The sequence below is a fragment of the Patagioenas fasciata genome, chromosome 2, assembly GCF_037038585.1.
Source record: "Patagioenas fasciata isolate bPatFas1 chromosome 2, bPatFas1.hap1, whole genome shotgun sequence".
Lineage (NCBI taxonomy): Eukaryota > Metazoa > Chordata > Aves > Columbiformes > Columbidae > Patagioenas > Patagioenas fasciata.
Genome location: NC_092521.1, coordinates 112,293,075 through 112,313,563, shown reverse-complemented (window position 1 = coordinate 112,313,563; position 20,489 = coordinate 112,293,075). Strand labels below are relative to the sequence as shown.

At 40.8% G+C, this 20,489-nt stretch overlaps 1 protein-coding gene across 2 annotated transcripts in view; it reads left to right on the top strand.

Moving 5' to 3' along the window:
- Positions 1 to 20,489, top strand: part of ITGA9 (integrin subunit alpha 9) — a 223,676-nt gene that overhangs the window by 52,942 nt on the left and 150,245 nt on the right. The window lies entirely within an intron of this gene.

Below are 20,489 nucleotides of genomic sequence, written 5' to 3'. Positions count from 1 at the left end.
CTGGGTTTCATCTGGGCTAGAAGACAGCAGTGGGATAACTTAATTTCACATGTGTCACAGTCCTAGGGATACAGAAAGTGCTTTCCATACATACTGGGTCATAGAGAGGGTCTCTTCTTTCTGTGAGAAACAATTTGTCCAAGCTCTACTAGGACTGTAATTACCTTTGCTTGGCAGCTGTTGTTGAAGAAATGTCACCCAGGTGCCATTCTGTTTGCAAAGTAAGTGTAATAGTTTTCTTCTCCACTGAGAAATGTACAGAATGGCTTTGAAAATTATATAGGAAGGAGATATATTTTTTTAAACTGTGTATGTAGTACAAGCACTAATCTGTATCACCAGTCTGGAGCACAGTATGAGGCAATATGGTTGCATGAGTTGCATATCCTCCTTACTGAAGGACATATTCCCGTAGTATGACCTAAGTTCGGTGGATATCACTTGGAACTGTCTTGTTTTGAGAATCCAGCAGGTTCAGACCTCCCTAAATGCATAAACTTTTCCAGGAAGCTTCTTTGTACCTAAAAAACTGTGAGAACTGGAGATAAAATTAATCCTTTGACTTTATCAACATTTTGTGCATGGCTGTTGAGAGAATATAACATAAATAAAGGGACCACAAAGGAGGAAGTGATGTCCTGTTAATTTGTGTGGATCTCTGGGAAGAGACTAGATATCTCCCATGTTTTTTTTGTTTCTGGAATAAGCTCGTAAAGTAAAATGTAGATGTATGAGATTACCATTACTTGGCAAATGTGACAGTGAGTTTATGAATTCTGGTCTTTCTCAAATAAGCACATCTGGTTAGGCTTTAATGTATTGAGTTGAGATGAAAAGGAGCATGTCCCTTTCTATCTTAACCCAATAATGATTTCTTTCACATTAGTCCTGCTGTAGGTTTTGGGTACTGTACAGAATTTGTGGCAAGGGCAACATATACCCAGGAAGCTACTTATTGTAGCATTTCTAACTGATGTGGGGAATGTGAAGGTAACCACTATTTTTCTCGTGAATTCCTGGGAAATTTGACTTTTATAGGTAAGCGAAACATTTAAACATGTTTAAAAATACCAACAACTTAACGCAAAACAGCTGGTTAACAAATAAGGCTACTGGCTTTCTATATGATATAAGCAACTATTTTTCACAGTTGGAAGAATAGCAGGAAGTGTTGTTTGTTCAAGTAAGGGAGAACGTGAAGCAGTGGAGAAAGATAATCCCTTTGCTTTCATGGGAAAGGTGATATGATCCACAAGGCTACATGACATTAGAAACATCAAAGAGAGCCCTGCAGACTCTGGAAGAGTGGAAATGGGGTCATGATCTTTCACTGCTATCCTGAAGTAACAGCTAGTAAAACAAAAACCCTGAAAAACAAAAAAAATCCTCCCAAAACTTCAACCGGAAATCTCCTTGATTGCATAGTTTTGTGACAGAATGGGTGACAAAAGATGTGGGCTTAAAATACATGAAGAATTTCACATAGGCTTTCCTCCTTCCTTTTTATTTTACTGTATGCCCGATGAATTCACCTCCATGGCTAATTGGGTTGTTTGCAGTTGCATCTTTAATCTGCTTTATTTTTGTTCATCTGTTTTATTATTTTTCATTTGAATCCTTGGTGACAAATAGTTTTACATGGTCACATGAGGATATCAGTTCTGGACTATCTGTGATCAAGGATAGAGAAGTTATTTGGACTTGTATGTGACCTGCTAGCTTGACAAACCGTACTAAATAAAGAAAAGGGGTACAGTCCAAATGGCACACAGCAGAGCTCTGTAGGTTGTTAGCTAAATAAAAGCTTGTGCCAGGCCTTTCTGGATAACATTGTCTTACCAACATATACTTGTAGCATGTTGGAGGCGTGAAACAGAGGGACTGAGAAAAGTTGTGGAAAATTTAGACCTACACAAGCTTGCTGCAATTTCTTTTGACAGGATTGCTCTCAAGAAACCCAATGAAACTGACGACTGAAAGAGCTGCCGGCTGCAAATGAGCTGACAGGGATAATCATTAAATTGTTTTGCAATTGATAAGTCTCAATATTTTGATCTTGACGCCTTTGCTATTTGTGCTCCCCTCTCAGGACAGGAACTACTGCTCTTATTGCTGCTAATGAATTTGAATGCTGAAGTCTGTCTTTCCTCACAACTGTGTGGCTGAAATGACCTGAAGTTGCATGAAGAGAGGTTTAAATTGGATATTGGATTGGATATTAGGAAAAAATTCTTCACAGAAAGGGTTGTCAGGTATTAGAACAGGCTGCCCAGGGAAGTGGTGGAGTCACCATCCCTGGAGGTGTTTAAAAGGCCTTTAGATAAGGTTCTCAGGGACATGGTTTAGTGCTAGAGTTAGTTTAGGTTATGATTGGACTCAATGATTCCGAGGGTGTCTTACAACTGAAATTGTTCTATGAGATAAATGGATCTTGGAAAGTTTGTAGGATATATCTAGATCAGAACTTGATCCTGTACAAGGCAGGGTACTGAACTACAGTTCCAGTTGCCAGAATTATGGTAATTGATGAGAAAACATGTTTTTCTGGTTGAGAATTAAATGGAAATGCTTTGTTTGATTTTGTAGTGAGTATGAGGAAGTAGAGAAGCAGTTTTCTGATTATTTTTTCTTTCTTTTTCTATCCCTTCTCCACTGGAACCTGTTTGATGTTTTCTTTTTTAAGAAACCTTAATTCTTTAGCATATCTAGACAGCAGTTCCAATACTCACAGTGCCTCAAGTGTCATCTGCAAAAGGTGCATTTGTTTTAATTTAAACCACCTTTGGAGGTTTGCCTGATACATTCAGTAGAAAATGGGCAGCTGGTGCAAGTGGCTTTTCATTGAGAAGCTGAGGAGCTTTGCTGGTTCTCTTGTGTGAGCGCATCGCTAATCCCCACTGTCCCTCAGGAGATGCTTTGCTGCTGGACAGTTCCTCCTCCGGCAGCTGGGGATGATTGTGCTGCCTCTACAGACCTCTCTTTCAGAGGGGACGTAGCTGCTAACAACAGATAAATGCATCACATGGTAAATGTCCAGCAGTTTTGTGGGAGGAAAACTAGGCTAAAGTGGCTAAAGTTTTAATCTGATTAGCTTTTTTTTTTTTTAAGGGGTTTGTTTTTTTCGTAGAAGGCATGACATAAATATGAGAAAATTGAACGTCATACGAAGAGGAGAAGACAGAGTTGCAGAATGGGGTAGAAACAGAAAAGATGAAGAAAATAATGGGCTTGGAGGCTTTACGAGTGTCTCCTTGATTTTAATATTTGGGCCTGCTGCTGAAATGTAGGGTTTTCTCTTGGGAACTGCGCTCATTTGATGGTGCTCAGAAGATGTGAGCTGCGTGTTTAAGACATGCTGTGATCAGGACATCATTATTTCCCCTTTCCAGTAACTGCCCTAGTTGTTCTCTGCTTATGTGGGCTCCCTGAATATTTAGGATAGATTTACCTGTGTATAGGACAAGACAATTTGATGCAGACAGCAAAGCACATTGTGCCTTCACATTTATGTGGGGTCAAATCTTATCTTCCTTTATTTGTCACAAAGGTGATGGTGGCGAAGGCCCTTATATGATTCCCGCATTTATTAAAGAAGCACCGTCTGGTTTCTTACCCCACCATGGGCCAGCTAGCGGGGCTCCTATTGCTACCAGTCTCTGCTCTCTGTGTGCAGAGTGAATGGTTTGTAATAACTCCAAACACCATCAGCAGTCCTGGCACATGATTAAACCAGACACAGCATTTATATTTTCAAGAGATGCTTATCTTGGTGACTGTCTGGTTGTTTTAAGCAGTCTCATGTTGCTCATCGTATTAACGCTTGATGGATCCAGCCATAGCTCATGAGGAGGTTGGGGCCAAGAAGCAACAGAGGAAAAGTGAAACCAAAGGCCCTTCATAACAGCATATAGGTGAGGAGCTAATGCTGTGATTGTACAGGCAGATTTGGAATAAAATGCAGCTCTTTCAACAGAAATTGCACAGCTATGATTTGTTCAGTACTGAATTCTGTAGCCAAAAGTTTGCCTTTTTGTAAGTATATTTCTGGCCTTTGTCTGCAGTGCATCACTATTATTTCAGGTCTCTAAAGATACTGTGGAGTGCTGATCTTGCACAACTTCACGTCTAGTGCTTGCCAATTTTAGTCATGGTCTGTGATTGTGATTGTTTCTCTCTCTATAGCTGTTTGATCTCATCTGAGGGAGATGCATTTATTAAAGTCTTTTATTCTTAATTCATAGTAATCTATTTTTTTCCTAGAGTCTGGGTAGCAAAGCAGTCAGTCTGTCACATGTGATGTGGAGATGGTATCATGAGATGGTATCATTTTGATCGTTTGCACAAAGCACTTTCTTCTGAAAGATGTCTGTCTGTGAACTACCATCTCTATGTTAAGGTTTGGCTGGTGGTGTAACAGGATACTGCAAGACAGCCAGAGACACTCAGGAGCTTATTCTGAAGTGTGTGTGTTTGTTTTGTTTTTTAAATGGGGTAGGTTTCTCCCATACTGTCAACAGATGGCCTTTGGGAGAGAGGCGTTATTGGCAGAGCTTGCTGCTGAAGCACTCAAATTAGTCTTGGTGGCTACAGGCTGAGCCTGGTTGCTTACATTTAGTGAGGCCTTTCCTGGGACATTGGTGTTACAAGTGAAGGGGTCAGGTATTGCACATGGGCGGTAACCACTGCTTGGAGGAGGAGGTGAAAACTGGTCCCTCAGCAAGTGCAGCTCCTATCGTTAGTGACTTATCTGGTCCTGCTCACCTCTCCCTGGGAGAGGAGAGAAATCAGAGAAAGTCAGGGGGATAATACTTGAACCAGAGATCGCTTTTGCAGCAGCAACAGCTATGAAAACTTCGTTGCTGTTATCCAGAATTTCACAGGGTTTGGACCACTGGGCAAACAAAGGCAACGGTGACCTGTGCCAGCCTGCAGCAGGAAGTTTTTATCATCACTTCAAGAAAGGCGAAAGCTGCTGTGTAGTTTTGCCTGGAGCAATCACTGCAGTGAGTGAGGTTCAAGACCAAGAGCAGAGTTGATATCTTTGCGTTTGTTCCTTTTTGTTGTTTTATTAATTTTTTTTTTCTTTTCGCTTTTGCTGAGCTGACTGGAGAAACTGTCAGGCTGAGCCAGAAGCAGTCAGATCATATGTTCAGTCTTAACGGACTGTGGGATAAGATGGGTGATCATGAAGCACAGAGGTTTATTTACAGAAGAATACTTTCCGGAACAATTATGTTTTTCAAAACCGTGCAAAGTGTGCTCATAATCTATTAGCACAGCCTGCCTCCCCTCCAGCAGAGCAAAATAAATACCATCTTAGGAAAATAAATCTAGTGTTTTCTGTTGCCTTACTCTGTTGCGAAGTGGTCAGCCCTCTCCTTTTGGATAAACTCTGTCTGGTGCTGGGTAGAGCTGATGTCTTACCTTGAAAAATAAGCCAGGGAGAAGAGAAGCTGCATTTTTTCCTTAGTAGCTCATATGGGCAAAGGAAAAACAGTTGTTAGCTGCATAACTCTGAGTTCCTTTTCATTGCTTCATAAGTCCAGGGATTTAGACGTACCAGAAAGAGTATTAAGAATTGGTGGGACGCCTGACATCTTTGAGCTGAACATTAACTGTGTCAAGATTTAAATACTATTAATGACCATGGAGTGGTGTTTGGCTTTTCCAAAGGTTTTTGCAAGGTTCACCATGACCAAGTAAGATTCTCTCTTAAGGGTGAGCTTATACTCAAGTTTGAAACTGTCCTGCACAATGTGTCTAGAATGAAGCTGCCAACTATGCCTGGCATTAGCATCGTTTCAGAGAGGACCAATGCTGCAAGTGGTGGAGTGCTGTATGACCTGCTAGGGCTGGTGATGCAGCTACATGAGAGAGCAAATTACAGTAGATATTGTGCTATTAACTGTTTGGGGGCTTTTTCCTGGGCAGTGTTGCTAGTAGGGCTGTTTGGTAACCCAAAAGGTCTTGTGCCCTTAGTCCAGTGGGAGACTTTCAGCTGTGAGATGAAGGCAGAGGTTTTGTCCAGATGCCCTTCCTCTGCCGATCTTCCCAGGTTTTTAAAGAAATCACTTTTCTTTTTTTTCCCCGTTTACCTTCACACTGATAAGAAGTTATAAGTGGATTGCAAATGTCTCCTTTCTGATTGGAGAGTATCTTTGAGTGTTTTCTGCTCTGTATGGAGCTTGTCCATTATAAAAACAAGGAAACAAACAAAAAGATCCCATCCTATTTCAAGTTTTAGCAAGGTAACTAATGTTACTTTAGATCGCTATTGCTCTTTGACTTTTGCCAGCCATCAAAAGGCCAAGTTTATGGCCCAGGCAGAAACTTGGTTGCTCTGATGGAGCTGCTATCAGACAAAGTGCCTGGGGAATCACATTCATGAATCCAAGTAGAGAGATTTTATGCTCTGCAATGAAATACATATCATCTTGAATGAGGCTCAAAGTCAGCAGACTTAAAGCACGGTGGGTGCTGAAATTCTGCTTTGCCTGACCTGGATTTCTTTTTACCTGCCTTTTTAAAACTGTAGTGTTCCCTGATAAACCCTAAAGGGATCTAAATCTTTAATCTTGAGCCCTTTCATGAACTTGTCCCTTTGATATATTCTGTAATGGGAAAGAAATATGATTTCTTTTTCAAGTAGAGTCTCTCAAAAATATGTATTTCTTAAGTTTTAACACAGCTGAGAATTGATTTTATTATATGTAAAGTCTTAATGAAGCATGATACTTCACTGCAGCACTTAGACCTTCAGTTGCAGGCAGGTACGAGGCTTTACTGTCTGCCCACTGATGTGTTTCTGTCTGATACTGTAGTTCCTCAAAAAGAAATTTAATTTGCATGTTAAACCTTTTGGAGACCCAGGAGGGGCAGATTTAGGCCTGGATGGAACATGGCTCTTTTAGGGAGGAAGATACCAGAACTTGTGGTTTGGAGATGCTGTCCATGGGCTTTTGTCTGGCAGGAGTGATTGCATTTCCCAGTGATGGCACTTTAGGAAGTCAGTGGCCAAACAGAGATAAGAGGTGCTGCACTTTGTGCTAGGAAAAGTTATTTCAAAAGGCAGGTAATGATGGATAAGAGTGTTTTTTGCTTTCTCTGGCACTCCTGGTTAACCAAGTAGCTTGTTTTCTCAGATGGAAAGAGGCAACACCATTACTGTTTTAGAAACTTCCTGAGCTTGATGTGTTGTGTGGTGTTTTTATTTTTCTTTTTGAGCAGAGTCATATAAACTGAACACATGATGGCAAATTATTCCGTAAAAGTCTATTAGTACGTCTTTGGGACAAGTTTACACTTAAGGGGAGTATGCTCAGTGCTAGAGTCTTGCTGCAGAAGATTACAATAGGGAACAACTTGTTTGTCTTAGTGTTTTTCCTGTTTATAACACATGGAGGAATATCAATCTGTGCAGTAATCTCAGACACATGCATGTACATGGTTGAGTTATCCCATCCAAACTGGGGAGTACCTAAAATTATCACCCTTTCATTGTGCTACCTTTAGGAAGCAATGAGCAAGGCACTTCATTGGGAAATACTTGATGCAACTTCCAACACAAAACTCCTCTCCAGGCTAAAAAGAAAACAATTAATTTTGCTGGCTGTAGCTTCTGGGTATGTTCCAAACATAGAATCTCCTCATAGTCAGAACCGGCTTGGGACTCCTGGGAGACTCTGTGTTCAGTTTGGTTTGGATGGCAACACGTAATGTTAATCCAGTGTCTTAATTCACACCAAAGTGCCTGACAATATGTTTGAAGAAATATAGGAGTAACAGGTTGTAGGCATGGAGCTTTTTTTGGCAGAAAATGCCTTTTCTCCCTTTCTCCCCCACTCTGTAATTTCAGTTGTGGAACTGAATTAATCTTGAACTCCTGAGGCCCAGAAACAGTTGAGGAAAGGCCCGTACCCTGTGCCTTTACTCTCATCCCCACCAGCCCACCAGCGTTTCCACATGCAGTGGGGTAGCTACAGATGGTATGGTTGTGCTGGTGAACAAAAGCTACATTCCTGGTCATAGACTTCTCGTTTGTTGCATAATTTTAATTGTCAATTCCCCTTGTAGAGCTCCATGACCTCTCCTGGAGTCCCACTTACTGTTTAGTATTTTGTACCTGGAACCTGCATATTATCCTATGCTAGCTGTGCTCCTCCAAAGATTTGAAAGGGGTAGTTATCTAGGAGTTCAAATTGTTTTCCACTTGCCCATGGTGTCTTTGACTGAATGACATATGCTGAAGCTTGTTTCCTGACTTATATACAAGATGTTCTTATGGACTGGATGAATCAGGCACGTTGACTTGTGCTTCTCTACTTCAGTGTGTCATGATTTTACAATGGCCTTTTCTCCCACCAAATGTTTGTGGCTGCTGTGCTTGCTTTTAGTGGTCACTTCTGTTTTGAATAAAGGTCATCTTTGAAAATAAGCGTACTTTTGAACGCTATCCTTAAAGCAGTGAAGTAGTCAAATGTTAGGAATATGTGCAAGCTAATTTTGAGGCTTCGTTTCTTCTACTGGTGTCCACTGACTGTCTCACAGTGTAATGTGCCATTTGTTTCCATCTAGTGTTAAATTTTTCATTGCTGCGTGTGAATTACACAGCTTTAAAAGAACAATCTTCAGAAGAGGATATTGTAAAGGCTGCATGTAACACAAATATCTGATTGGTCCTTCAGCAAAAACTGAGTGCTGCTGCGCCAAAGAGGTTTTTCTGCTGAGATTCCACCAAGGACATAATGTAGCAACCTCAGTGTTTCACAGAAAATTTAACCAAAGGATCTTCTACTCTGCCATTACTGTCAAGTTATTGCCACTTTTTCTGCCTAAATTGCACCTACTGGTGGTCATGATTTCTCATACTCAATATGAGTAGTTTCCCATAAAAGTCCTTGTTGAAATTATTTGTGAACATTTATCTTCTCTGTGAAAAACTGAAAGATACTTACTAGTGAATGGCTTTTGCATGCTTTTTTAATACAAGTTGGATTATTTTATTGCTGTTCTGTTGTTCTGGCTGTTTTAAATCTCCATTTATGCATAGGTTTTAAGGCACTGAATATGTTTTTACTCTTTGATATGTGAATGTGCCTAATACCATAAGGCTAGGACTGGGTGATGATAACAAATAATAATGAAAAGGAAGAGAATTTTGCAGTAGTTTATATTGCTTTTTTGTTGTTGTTCTAAAAGCAGACTGAGATCTGGTGTTAAATTCTACACTGAAATTTGAAGAGTTAGCTGTAAATCTAAGGGAATCTAATGTGCGAGTAAAGTAAATTTATGACTTCCTTCTTTTGGCACACACCCTGCATCACTAAAGACTTCCTTAGATGACAAAATAAGTTAAAAATACAACTGGTTAAACTTGTCATGACTTAGTAATTTTCATCCCATTAGCAAACACAGCTTCTCATTTGGCAAGATTGGCTGTAAGGGAAGTGTTATTAATGTCACTTCAGTGAGAAGAAAAGAGTGTAAAAATATAAATTAGTAACAAAGAGGGTGAGTAAGTTAAAACAGAATATGTCTTACATAAATTTATACCTTCTTTCACATATTTTTTTACCTGTTACGATATAGAAAGCACCAAGTGAAACATATCGTTAGCCATGAAAAAGTGGTTTTGGTGAAACTGAAGTATATAGGGACAACAGCCTGATGGAAAGGCTTTAAAATCCCCTTTGTGTAAGCGACTAAGCTCTATCACCTGTACCTGGGTCATGGCAACCCCTGATACAAATACAGGCTATGGGATGAAGGGATTGAGAAGGACTTGAGGGTCCTGGTGGATGAAAGATCGGACATGAGCCAGCAATGTGCACTTGTAATCCAGAAGGCCAATCATATCTTAGGCCGCATCAAAAGGATTGTGGCCAGCAGGTCAAGGGAGGTGATTCTGCCCCTCTGCTCTGGTGAGACCCCACCTGGAGTCCTGCAGGAGCCCTCAGCACAGGAAAGACATGGACCTGTTGGAGAGGGGCCAGAGGAGGCCACAGAAATGATGAGAGGGCTGGAACAGCTCTGCTCTGAGGACAGGCTGAGAGAGTTGGGCTTGGTCAGTCTGGAGAACATTTTGGGGAGACCTTATTGCAGCCTTTCAGTACTTAATAGGGGCCTATAAGAAAGATGAGGATAGACTTTTTAGCAGGGCCTGTTGCAATGAGAGAAGAGATAATGGTTTTAAAGTAAAATTTAGGCTAGATATAAGGAAGACTTTTTTTACAATGAGAGTGATGGAACAGGTTGCCCAGAGATGTGGTTGATGCTCTTCAAGCTCTGCTCTTTCATATACAAAGTGTATGAGACCAGAGTGAAAAATTGTGAAGCAGAACCTTTTTTGTTATTGTTTTCTCATAAAGATTTTCTTTATTCAGAGAAAACAGGTGGTTTCATGGAACTGTAATAGCTACAAATGTCTCCTTTTAAATCATTGAGCAGATCACTGAGTGGTTCTAAATCATTGTTTTGGTTATATGCTGCCAGGGAAAACTATTGCTTTATGCCCTAGTGAAGTACACAAGCCTGACAAATTCACATTGTAACACACACAATTTTGTATGAAAAATATTACTCATGTGAAAGTGAGTGTGTCCAGTTCCCAGTTGTGGTCTGTGACCACCCCACCCCAGAAGAAGCTTGCCCAGGAAAGGCTGCTGGTTTGCCTGCATGCAGTGAGCTCTGCAGTTCATGATGAAGAGGAGGTTTGAGCCCACCAGCTGCGACTGGCAACCCATGAGCTCCCTGTGCCTTGGAGATGTTAGTGGGGGCCCTGGCACACATGAGATTTGAACCCATCCACTGCTTGACTGCAGGAAGGGAGCTGGAGGAGGCGGTTTCCATTTTCTTGTGTTACCCATGTGATCGTTTCCATAAAAGCTGCCCCTCACAAATTGCAGCAGAAAAAATCATGACCCGGCTTTGAGAGGATGAGCCCTGGAGCACAGCCAGGTTTGGGGAGCCCAGTTCACACTCTGTGCTGAGGCAACACAAACACTGCAACCCTGGCAAAAGAAATCAATGGCAGAAACTATCCAGGCTTCAGCAAGGGGTGAGGATCTTGCCTGGAGACCAGAGCAGACTTTACTCACATGAGACAGCATTTTCAAAGCCTTTTCTGAACCCACTAAATATTTCTGGCATGGGAGAATGAGTGAGTGTTTAAGTTGGTTGGGAAAGTGCTCCCACCTCTGGTATTTCCATTCCTGCTAAATGCACCAGGTCAGGTTGTGCTGCCTGTATCTCTGCTTGACTGATACGTATTAAGCCAATTGTGGCAAAATACATCCCTGAAATGGAGATACTGCATTAAACTGTGCTGTGACACCATAGCCACTGCAAGCAATAAATACTATCCAAAGGGTTGGTTTTTATTTGTCCCTTTCAAGAACTTGGACAAATGCCAGGACTTATTTTTAAACTTTATATAAGCCACTTAAGTATTTGTGATGGCTCACTTTTCTGGCCTTACTATTTTGGGAACAGTCTTAATTTTGCCCTACTTTGTTTCTGTTGGTCATTTTTGACATTTGTTCTCTCTCTCCCCCCACCCCGTTTTGTAACAAAACGATCTAATGTCCTGTGTTGACTGAAGGCTAGTGGGTTCAACATAAGGTTGCTTGTGTCAGGGAACAAGCAGATTTACACGGTTTCTGCTGTGTCCCCCTCCTACTTCCCAAGAAAGCTATTATTAAAAAATCTAATAAGCTGTATGTATCTTTTGGTGTTAACTCTGCTTTTTTTATCTTGAAAGGAGTACTCCTGAGCGCAGCTGTGGAGAGCTGCATGGTGGGCAGCCAGTTTAACACTTAATTCTTTTCTGTTATTACTATTCATCTCCTGCTATAAGCATTCTCATTATGCCTGTCCCTAATTCTTTGATGCAGCCATTCTTATACTGTCAGCTTGAAAATGTTCCAAAGGCAATAAAGGTAAAATGCTGCTTAAGAAGGTTCTACAGATCTTGTTCAGTTGCTTTTCTGACTATCAGTGCTGTTGTGGGAGTCACTGCTCCCACCTACGCCGGAGGCAGAGAAGCTGCCATGATTCCTCATTGACTTCATTGCACAAAGTCAATGAGATTATTGAAGTACAGTAACACATCTGCCTCTCATGATGATACCTCCTAGGAGCTATTTGTCTCTTTAGTGACTGTGTCAGTCCAGCTATTGGGATCAGGGACAGCCTTTGGTACAGACCTTTGTGTAAGCAGCAGCAGTGGTCATGGCTATAAACAAACAGGGAGACAGTCACTATGATGGATGAGGAACTTGTAAGATCTGGATGTTCGAGGGGTTGTTTTCTTAAAATAGTGTAATGGTTTAACCCCAGCTGGCAGCAAAGCACCATGCAGCCACTCGCTTGCTCCCCATGGTGGGATAGGGAAAGAGAATTGAAGGGATAAAAGTAAGAAAACTCATGGATTGAGATAAAGACAGTTTAATAAGTAAAGCAAAAGTTGTATGTGTGCAAGCAAGCAAAGCAAAACAAGGGGTTCATTCACTACTTCCCATCAGCAGGCAGGTGTTCAGCCACCCCACGAAAGCTGGGCTCCAGTGTGTGTAATGGTTACTTGGGAAGGCAAACTCCATCACTCCAAATGCCCCCTATCTTCTTCCCCCAGCTTTATATACTGAGCGTGATATATGATATGGAATATCCCTTTGGTCAGTTGGGGTCAGTTGTCCTGGCTCTGCCCTCTCCCAGCTTCTTGTGCATCCCCTGCATCCTCACTGAGAAGTCCTTGAATTGGGGTAAACACTGCTTGGCAATAACCAAAACATCAGTTTATTATCAACATTCTTCTCATACTAAATCCAAGACATGGCTCTATACTAGCTACTAGGAAGAAAATTAACGCTGTCCCAGCTGAAACCAGGACAAATAGACATCCCCAAAATAATCCAAAGGAGTATATAAGCTGTCTAAATCTTTTAAGAAAGGTCAGAAATTATTAGTAAGTTAGTAAGAAAGGAAAAAACTCCAAAATTTAAAAAGGCTTATGTAGAGCTTTGTATCTGTGTTTTATGTTTGATATAGCTGCTGGTCGCTGAGAAAAAGGAAATGAAATAAGTAGTTATGAAGAAGAAACAAATATCATTAGTGATCTGTATATTAGATCTATAGATCACATATACTTTTAATGTCAATATTCAAGGACTATTTAAATTAATTTAGGAGATAATGTGTTTCTAATTGTTATACTTATCTCTTCTTCTTCAGCTTTATTTTTTTTTCCCCAGATCCACTGTGTGTAGGCTTGGAGAACTTCTTAGAGACCTGTGTTACATGTGAGACAGGGAAATCTGGTCAACCAGATAAATGCTTATGCTTTGTGATGTATTTTGCAAAGGACTTGTTACAAAATATAATAGATTGATACTCGGGAATCTTCTTCACAGCAAAACGAATGTTGTTTAGCATGTTGGTTTTCTTACTACTAAATCCTTTCTCATTCTGCTGAGCACATTCCTTCAGTACCAGTCTGGATGATAGGTGTAGGCCATGAGACAAGCATTCTGTAGCAGTTTACCTTGCCAGTAGCTCAGCATCATCCAAAAAGAGCTTGATTTATGATCCCTGGAGAGCATGGCATGTATATTAGCTTGGATTGCCAAGGAGCGTGCTGCCAAACTTGCACTCCGCCTAGGATTTCATTGGTCTGTGCTGGACCTACAGCTGGCTCTAGACTTTTGGCAGGGGAATTTAGTGTACCTCTGTTACAAACCCCTGCTTCTCTTTTAGAACCTTTTTGTCAGCTGACAAGTGTCGAAACTGTGCATCTATACTTACAGGTTGCAGTGTTTCAGATGAATCTGCTAATGGATATTTATTTGGTAATAACATAGTTAAGGAGATGCATGATTAGGTTTTGCCCATTTGTGTACCACTTGCAATTTTGAACAAATGGAGTATTCTTATTCAGTTTTGTCATCACTGTTTGATGTGTCTTCCACCTTCAGAAAAGCTTTTCCTTTTGAGGTGTTGCAAATAGTTATTTTTGTGGATTCATACAACTGAATCTGGGTATGAAAGACAGGACTACATTAAGCTGTGGGATGAAAATTATTACCTTATGTATACGGTAAACACAGATGATGGAAATCTTGACCCACAAGATTACTTCACTAGACAGATGGATTGAACTAACTAAAAATATGCAAGTTTATTGCATTCCCTTAGGAAAGGCCTTTGGGTCATAAAGTGTCTGTACAAACAAATCTTTATTTTTACTTTACTGTTATTACCACTAACTTACTAATATTTCGACTGATGTTTATACCTTTTTAGTATGAATTTTCAACTCATCCCTTATTTTATGCAGACCATACATTTCTGATTAGTGAGCTGGAATAAACTCCATTCATTTGCATAACTAAGCCTTCTACTCTTCCCCTTTTCTCTTATTTTGGAGCAGTCTTGTTCATACAAAGGGAGAGGGAGCGATACTGATTTTAATGTTAATTATATTTACATAAACCCCTCCTAATAAAAATTTGTTTGAAAAAGAAAGCCTGTTTAGAAGGAATTTTAAAAGACATAGTCTCTAGGAAAAGAAAAACACTCAGGGCATGTTATAGGAGCATCTAAAAATTCCTAACAAGACGTGAACTTTTACTATGCTAGTCATGAAAACAAGCACATATAGGAACAGTGTTTTGCCCTTTGAATAGAACAGTCTGTTAGGGCTGCTCTTACCCTCTTTGCTCAAGAATTGCAGCTGGGTAATCCAAGGAAGGAGAAATCACTGAAGGGAATGAGGTGGCTGCAGCTCTTGCATGCAGGGTGTTATGTTCCATATTTATCTTGTGTAGATCCCTTTCAGGCCTGGGTTTTATGAATCCAATTGCAAGGGGTAAAGGGATAAATATCCATGATTTTTACTAGCTAGTGATTGGGGGACTGTGGTGCTAAGCCATACTGCCTAGAACTATTTACCACCACATGCAAAATCAATGCACAGCGCCCTTTCCTATGGAGTCAGTGATGAGCAAGAAGGTGAATGTGGTGCTGGGAGTCCACACTGCCCTTCAGCAAGACGGTAGCTGTGGAGTTTACCACACGGCCTGTTGTAGCTAGATAATACACATGGATTAATTTTGTTTAATTAGTTAAGTCCTTACCTACAGCTGACTGAAACATTGTTACCTTCTGTGTGTTTTTATTTGTGACTTAAAACATCCATACACTTTTTTTTTTTAAAGTGGCATTCACAAATTCACAAATGGATTTTTTTCAGTTGCCAGTGTTTTTGTTGAAACACTGAAAAAAGGTGCTGTTTCCCTTTTTTTGCATACAAGAAAGTGTTTTGTTTTTTTTTTTTCTCCATGTAATCTCTTCCGCAAATAGTGCAAAGGGACTAAGCTATGATGCTAACCATATTTCATTCCAGTTAAGTCACTGAAGCTTTTTATCTCATAGTACTTTAGGCCCCCTGGAAGAAATAAAAGATGCTATTGCAGGGGAAGGTAGCATGAGCTAAGATATTTTTGAGGGGTTTGTCTGGAACAAGATACCAACAGTGGCTGTCTGAGAGAAAAAGTGATAGTAGCACTGGTGTAAATGAGGCTGATGTGCATGACTAAGTGATAGTCATCTCATCACACTTCCCATGTCTGCTGCTCTTTACCTTTGGTTGTCTTTACAACAAATGGAAAAAAAATAAGCATCTTTAGGGCACAATTCACTTTGCCCACTCTACATGTGTGTTTTAGGGTGAAACAAGCCAGACTCAATTGACTAGGTCTTCACTGGCTCACAAGAAAGCCAAGGGCAACTTGTTGGAGGTAGACATGTGTATTCCAGATGTCTGCATTTAGCCAAATAAATCCCACCCAATCCAGTCCAATGTTGTCTGACATTATTTGCAAGTTAAGAAGGAAAAATACTGAGCTGGTAAAGATGTACTGATCTGTTTCCAGTATTCTATTTATTAGGTGAATCAGATGGAATTTTAGCCAAAGGACTGGAATAGAGAAGTGGTACAGTCAAAAACCCACCTTCTACCCTCACCCTCCCCGCACCCCCAGTCAAATAATGAGAAAAAAAAAAATCAGGCTTTTCAGCTATAAATCTGAACACAACATGGGACAAACAAGGCCTAGTTGAGTGAAAAGAAATGAAAGCGAGCAGAGGATAACAGCTGTCCTGTGTTCCTGTCTTTTCTGTCTGCTGGTTATGGGGTGAAAGATTTGGATATATAAAAAACTCCTATATCCTACGAATTTTCTTTGGCTTTACTGAAATGTGATGTGATGGCTACCCATAATCAGCAAATTTGTATTCCCGTGTTTCAGCTGGGTATCCCACCTTGCTTTTAAAGAGGTAACCAGCACGTGTGGGAGCTCATCATAGCCTTTCTATTGGTAGTTGTAGTAGTAGCTGGATCAGAGCTCCAGCGAACAACTCAACAGCTGTGAAAGACATTAGCTAAATGGTTTTAAATAGTTTATATTACTCTCACTGAAGAGCTTAATGGTAGAATTGTTATGGTCTACTTTTTTGTGTTTGAAACGCCTGTAAAGTTACCTTGTGTTTGAAGCCAGTCATATTTTACACCTCATCTTTTGAAAATTGAGTGGGCATAAGGGTAAAATCTGCTTTGCTGGAAATGAGATGTACATGAAATGAATAGTACAGCTCTCTTGCAATTTTTGTCATCACCTAGGAGTTTGGAGAACAGATTGTGGAGTGCAGAAGGCAGATGGTGTGGTGTGGGAACGTTAGTGCAAAGGGCTAGCTGAGGTTTGTGTTCGGACTCTGCCAGGATCAAGTGTCACCAGCTTTTTCTTCTTAGCAACGTCCACAGCTGTCTTAAACACTAATGCAAGCAAACCTGTAGGAGTGCAGGCACAATCAATTCAGGCATTACTTCTGCTCAAAGCATTCAGAGGTGCTTCCAGCTTGGTATGGAGAGGAACACATTTCTTTTATTCTGCTGTGAAAGCCCTTTTCCGTCCCAGATTGGAATAAAACCTTTTGTGTGTGTTATGTTGTTGGGTTTTTTTTATGTGTATGCAATTTAAAGCTTAACCAAGAGGTGAAAACATGCACAAGGTGTTTGGGATTTCAATAATTGATATAAAATGTGGCTTTGAGAGCTAATGAATGGATTTATTCTTGTGTCTCCATTACTGAGTGGTTAGCTGCGTCTCCAGGAAGTTGCATTACACTCTCTTGGCCCTTCAAAATAGGTGTTGATGAAACATCTGTTGTCATATTCCAGTGTTAAACATTAGAGTTGAGATTTTGTGTCAAGATTTTGCTGACTCACTTGCTTCATAGGATTTACTACTGAGATCTTTCAGATCTCTGTTGCCAGTTACGAGAAAATAGGGGAAACAGCTAAAACATGTGAATAAGCATTATTAAGTAAAGCCATAAGAAAATTAATTTTTTTTTCCCCTTGTTTTGATTTTTTTCAAAGCTCTGGTTGTATCTCATAGTTTTATGTTTACGGCCTGATAATTGACTAGATTCATGACAAATCGCAAACCCCACAGAATCCATCCCTGAACAGTTTACCATCTAATTTTAGGTCTGCTGTTAGAAAGAAAGAGATTGGAACAGAGAGCAGCATTGACTCCCTGGCAGACTGAACTCTTAACTAGTTTCAGAGAGAGGTTCCTGGAGCGGTAGAAACAGTGATACGACCTTTATTTACTATAGTAGGAAATAACTATCTGTACAAAAGCAGGTAGTAAGGGCTTGGAGGGTGCATGGCTGACCTGTTGTGTAGATTAAAATAAATAAACATTTCAATGAAAAATATTAGTTACTTTTAGAAAATTTAACAGTCAGCCGGTTTGGTAGGTTTTTTTTGTTTTGTTGTTGGGTGGTTTTGTTTTTGTTTTTGTTGCCTTTTTTTTTTTTCATGGAAATTGTCAATTTTCCTTGGAAAGTAAACATTTTTGCACAACATCCACTGTTTTTCCCTGGAAGGTTTTTACTTACCCTCTTGTTGAAACTTTGTTACCTCTTTTCTTGAGCTGAAATGAGTAACTATTGAAACATCTATGTGAGACTGAAGCAATATTGGTAGTACGCGAGAAAGCAAAGGAACATATGGGCCTTGTCTCTTAAAAGCTGCTGTGTTGTGATTGATCCAAAGTGTACTGAAGTCAGCTGAAAGAGTTATGCTAATCTGAAAGGGCTTTTGCTGGGTACTGTGACAAAGTGGTGGTACTCGGTGGTGGAGAGAGAAGGTGTTATGGACAGGAATGAGAAATCATTGCCTTTCTGTTCTAAACAATTTTTTTTGCTGAGAAATTACATTTCTGCTGCAACAGATGTACTTCAGTCTCCTTCTCAAGTTTTATTGTTCCATAAATGAAGGGCTGGCTTGCCTTTGCCATGGCAAGAGGAAGGAATAGAGCTGGAGGAGCGGCCTGGAAAGGAGTTGTTCTTGCTTTCAGTGGGTGAACAAAATAACAAATAAGCTGCAGCAGTGACTTCTGGTGCAGGCAAGTATGTTTCTGCAACCATGACTACCATCCCATTTGCCCTGGTCCAAACTGCAGAGCTGCAACAGCCTGGATTTCAGGCTATCAACAGTATAAGGAGGGACCAATCTGCTGCCTTAGTGGTTACCAGTCTGACAGTGATGACACCATCTCTGAGGACCCAGGCACTTGCAGCGTTGCACAGCTCATGTGCACTCTCAAGCTCCTCTTCCCTTCCCAGGGGAGAGCATCATCTACCTGTAGGGCCCCTGGCGCAGGGGTAGCACAGTGCCTGTGGGTCATGGACCTGGCATTTCCATCACTGGGGAGCAGATGTGAAAATGCCTCCTGGGAAGGTTAACTTCGCTTTGGCTGACTTCAGTCTGTCATGTTTGCTTAACTTCCTAAATGCACAGTAAGGAAGTTGTTAAAACATGCTCTTCGTTTCTTTCCTTCCCAACAATGTTCATCTTAAAAGCTTTAGAGGTCCAGAGAGGCAGAGACCGAATTCCTCTCATTCTGTGCCAGCTCTGCTCAAGGCCAGGCTGCTGTGATAAAAATGAGTAACTCATAGAATGTCCTGAGTTGGAAGGGATACACAAGGATCATCGAGTCTGCCAGTCAAACACTGCTTTCAATGGAAGATGGTGGCACTTTTTATTTTTATTTCTGTAACCCTTAAAACTTTCTCCATGTGTTTCCTGCCTTAAATGATCAGTGAGTTTCAAAGGAAACAAGTGGACAGAGAAGGAACGTGTCAGCAGTCAAGAAAAGTCAAGCAGTTTTCCTGCTAGCAAAAGGACATTTCGATTTACAGGGCCTCCTCTGCAGGGATTAGGTAGCAGTGACTGAGGATGAAGTGGAGCTGGTAAGGGAACATGCCCATTCCTCTCAGTAGCAGTTTGTGTTTAAGCAAAGCGTTCTCTGTGTTTATATCGCCACCATTGCGCATGTGACATATCTAATTTGCCACCTCATGAATGGAAAAGTTAATCACAGTAATGTGGTTTATTTTTAGTTAGTCCACAAAAAAGTAAAACAGAGAGGCAGAGTTGGCCTCACAGCCTGCTGGATTAAAAAGTCTAAATTTGTGTGTAGCGCAAAAACTTTCAGAGTTTATTTTCACTCTGTTTCCTTTCTATAGTAAACACTGCTGCTTTTAATGTAAGAGCAATTCCTTCTCCTTTCTTAGCTCTGAAACAATATTTGAGCTTTTACTTTTAGTGATCTCTGCTTCATTTTAACTTACCGGCATGATTAGGATGTAGGGTCTTGATCCCTGGCTACACTGCAAAGAGGAGAGTCATTTGTTAAGGGACCCTCGCTACTTGGTCTTGGGATGCTGTTCTTGTAACACACTTCACAAAGGAGAGTTATTTCGGGTCATAGTGATTATTTCCTCTAAACGTGGAAAAAATACTTGTGCTTACTGGTGAGATTGAACTTCAGATCAACACGTCAGTGTCAGTAAACTCGAAGCTTTCTGAATTACACGTCATAATTTAAACTTCACCTTAGAACAACTGATTTTGCGTTCCTACTGATAAGTGTATCTTCACTGCATCCTTGCTGACATTGGCTTCTGTCTGGAGGTGAGGGAAACTGAGACTCGGAGGTCTTTTTGCTCTGCCTGCTTGCCATGTAGCCGGCTGGTGCAGCACTAGCTCAGAGGAATGAAGGTAATACCAGGCTGAGTCAGATACCAGTGCCTTCTGACAAAGCAGAGAGCTAGCTGTTATCTCCTGGTTCCTGCCTGTAGGACGTTTGCCTGCTGCCTGTGAGGATGGCTCTTTGTTCCCAGTGTGTGCCAAGAAGACCTGCAAGAACTACCACTTCTTGTAAGTATTTCCATAGTGTCCAGGAGATGCCAGACCTGCATGTGGAGAAGTGGGGAGAAGCATTTCAGTGTGTTAGAGATGCTTCTGTGGGAGTTGGGTCCTAAGCTCATTCCCCTCCTGCCTCTGGGCTTTGGCCTTCTTCAGGGGTCTCAAATCACACCTTGAAGAAGGCTTTCTTCCCCTCTGTGTCAGAATAAGATGGAAT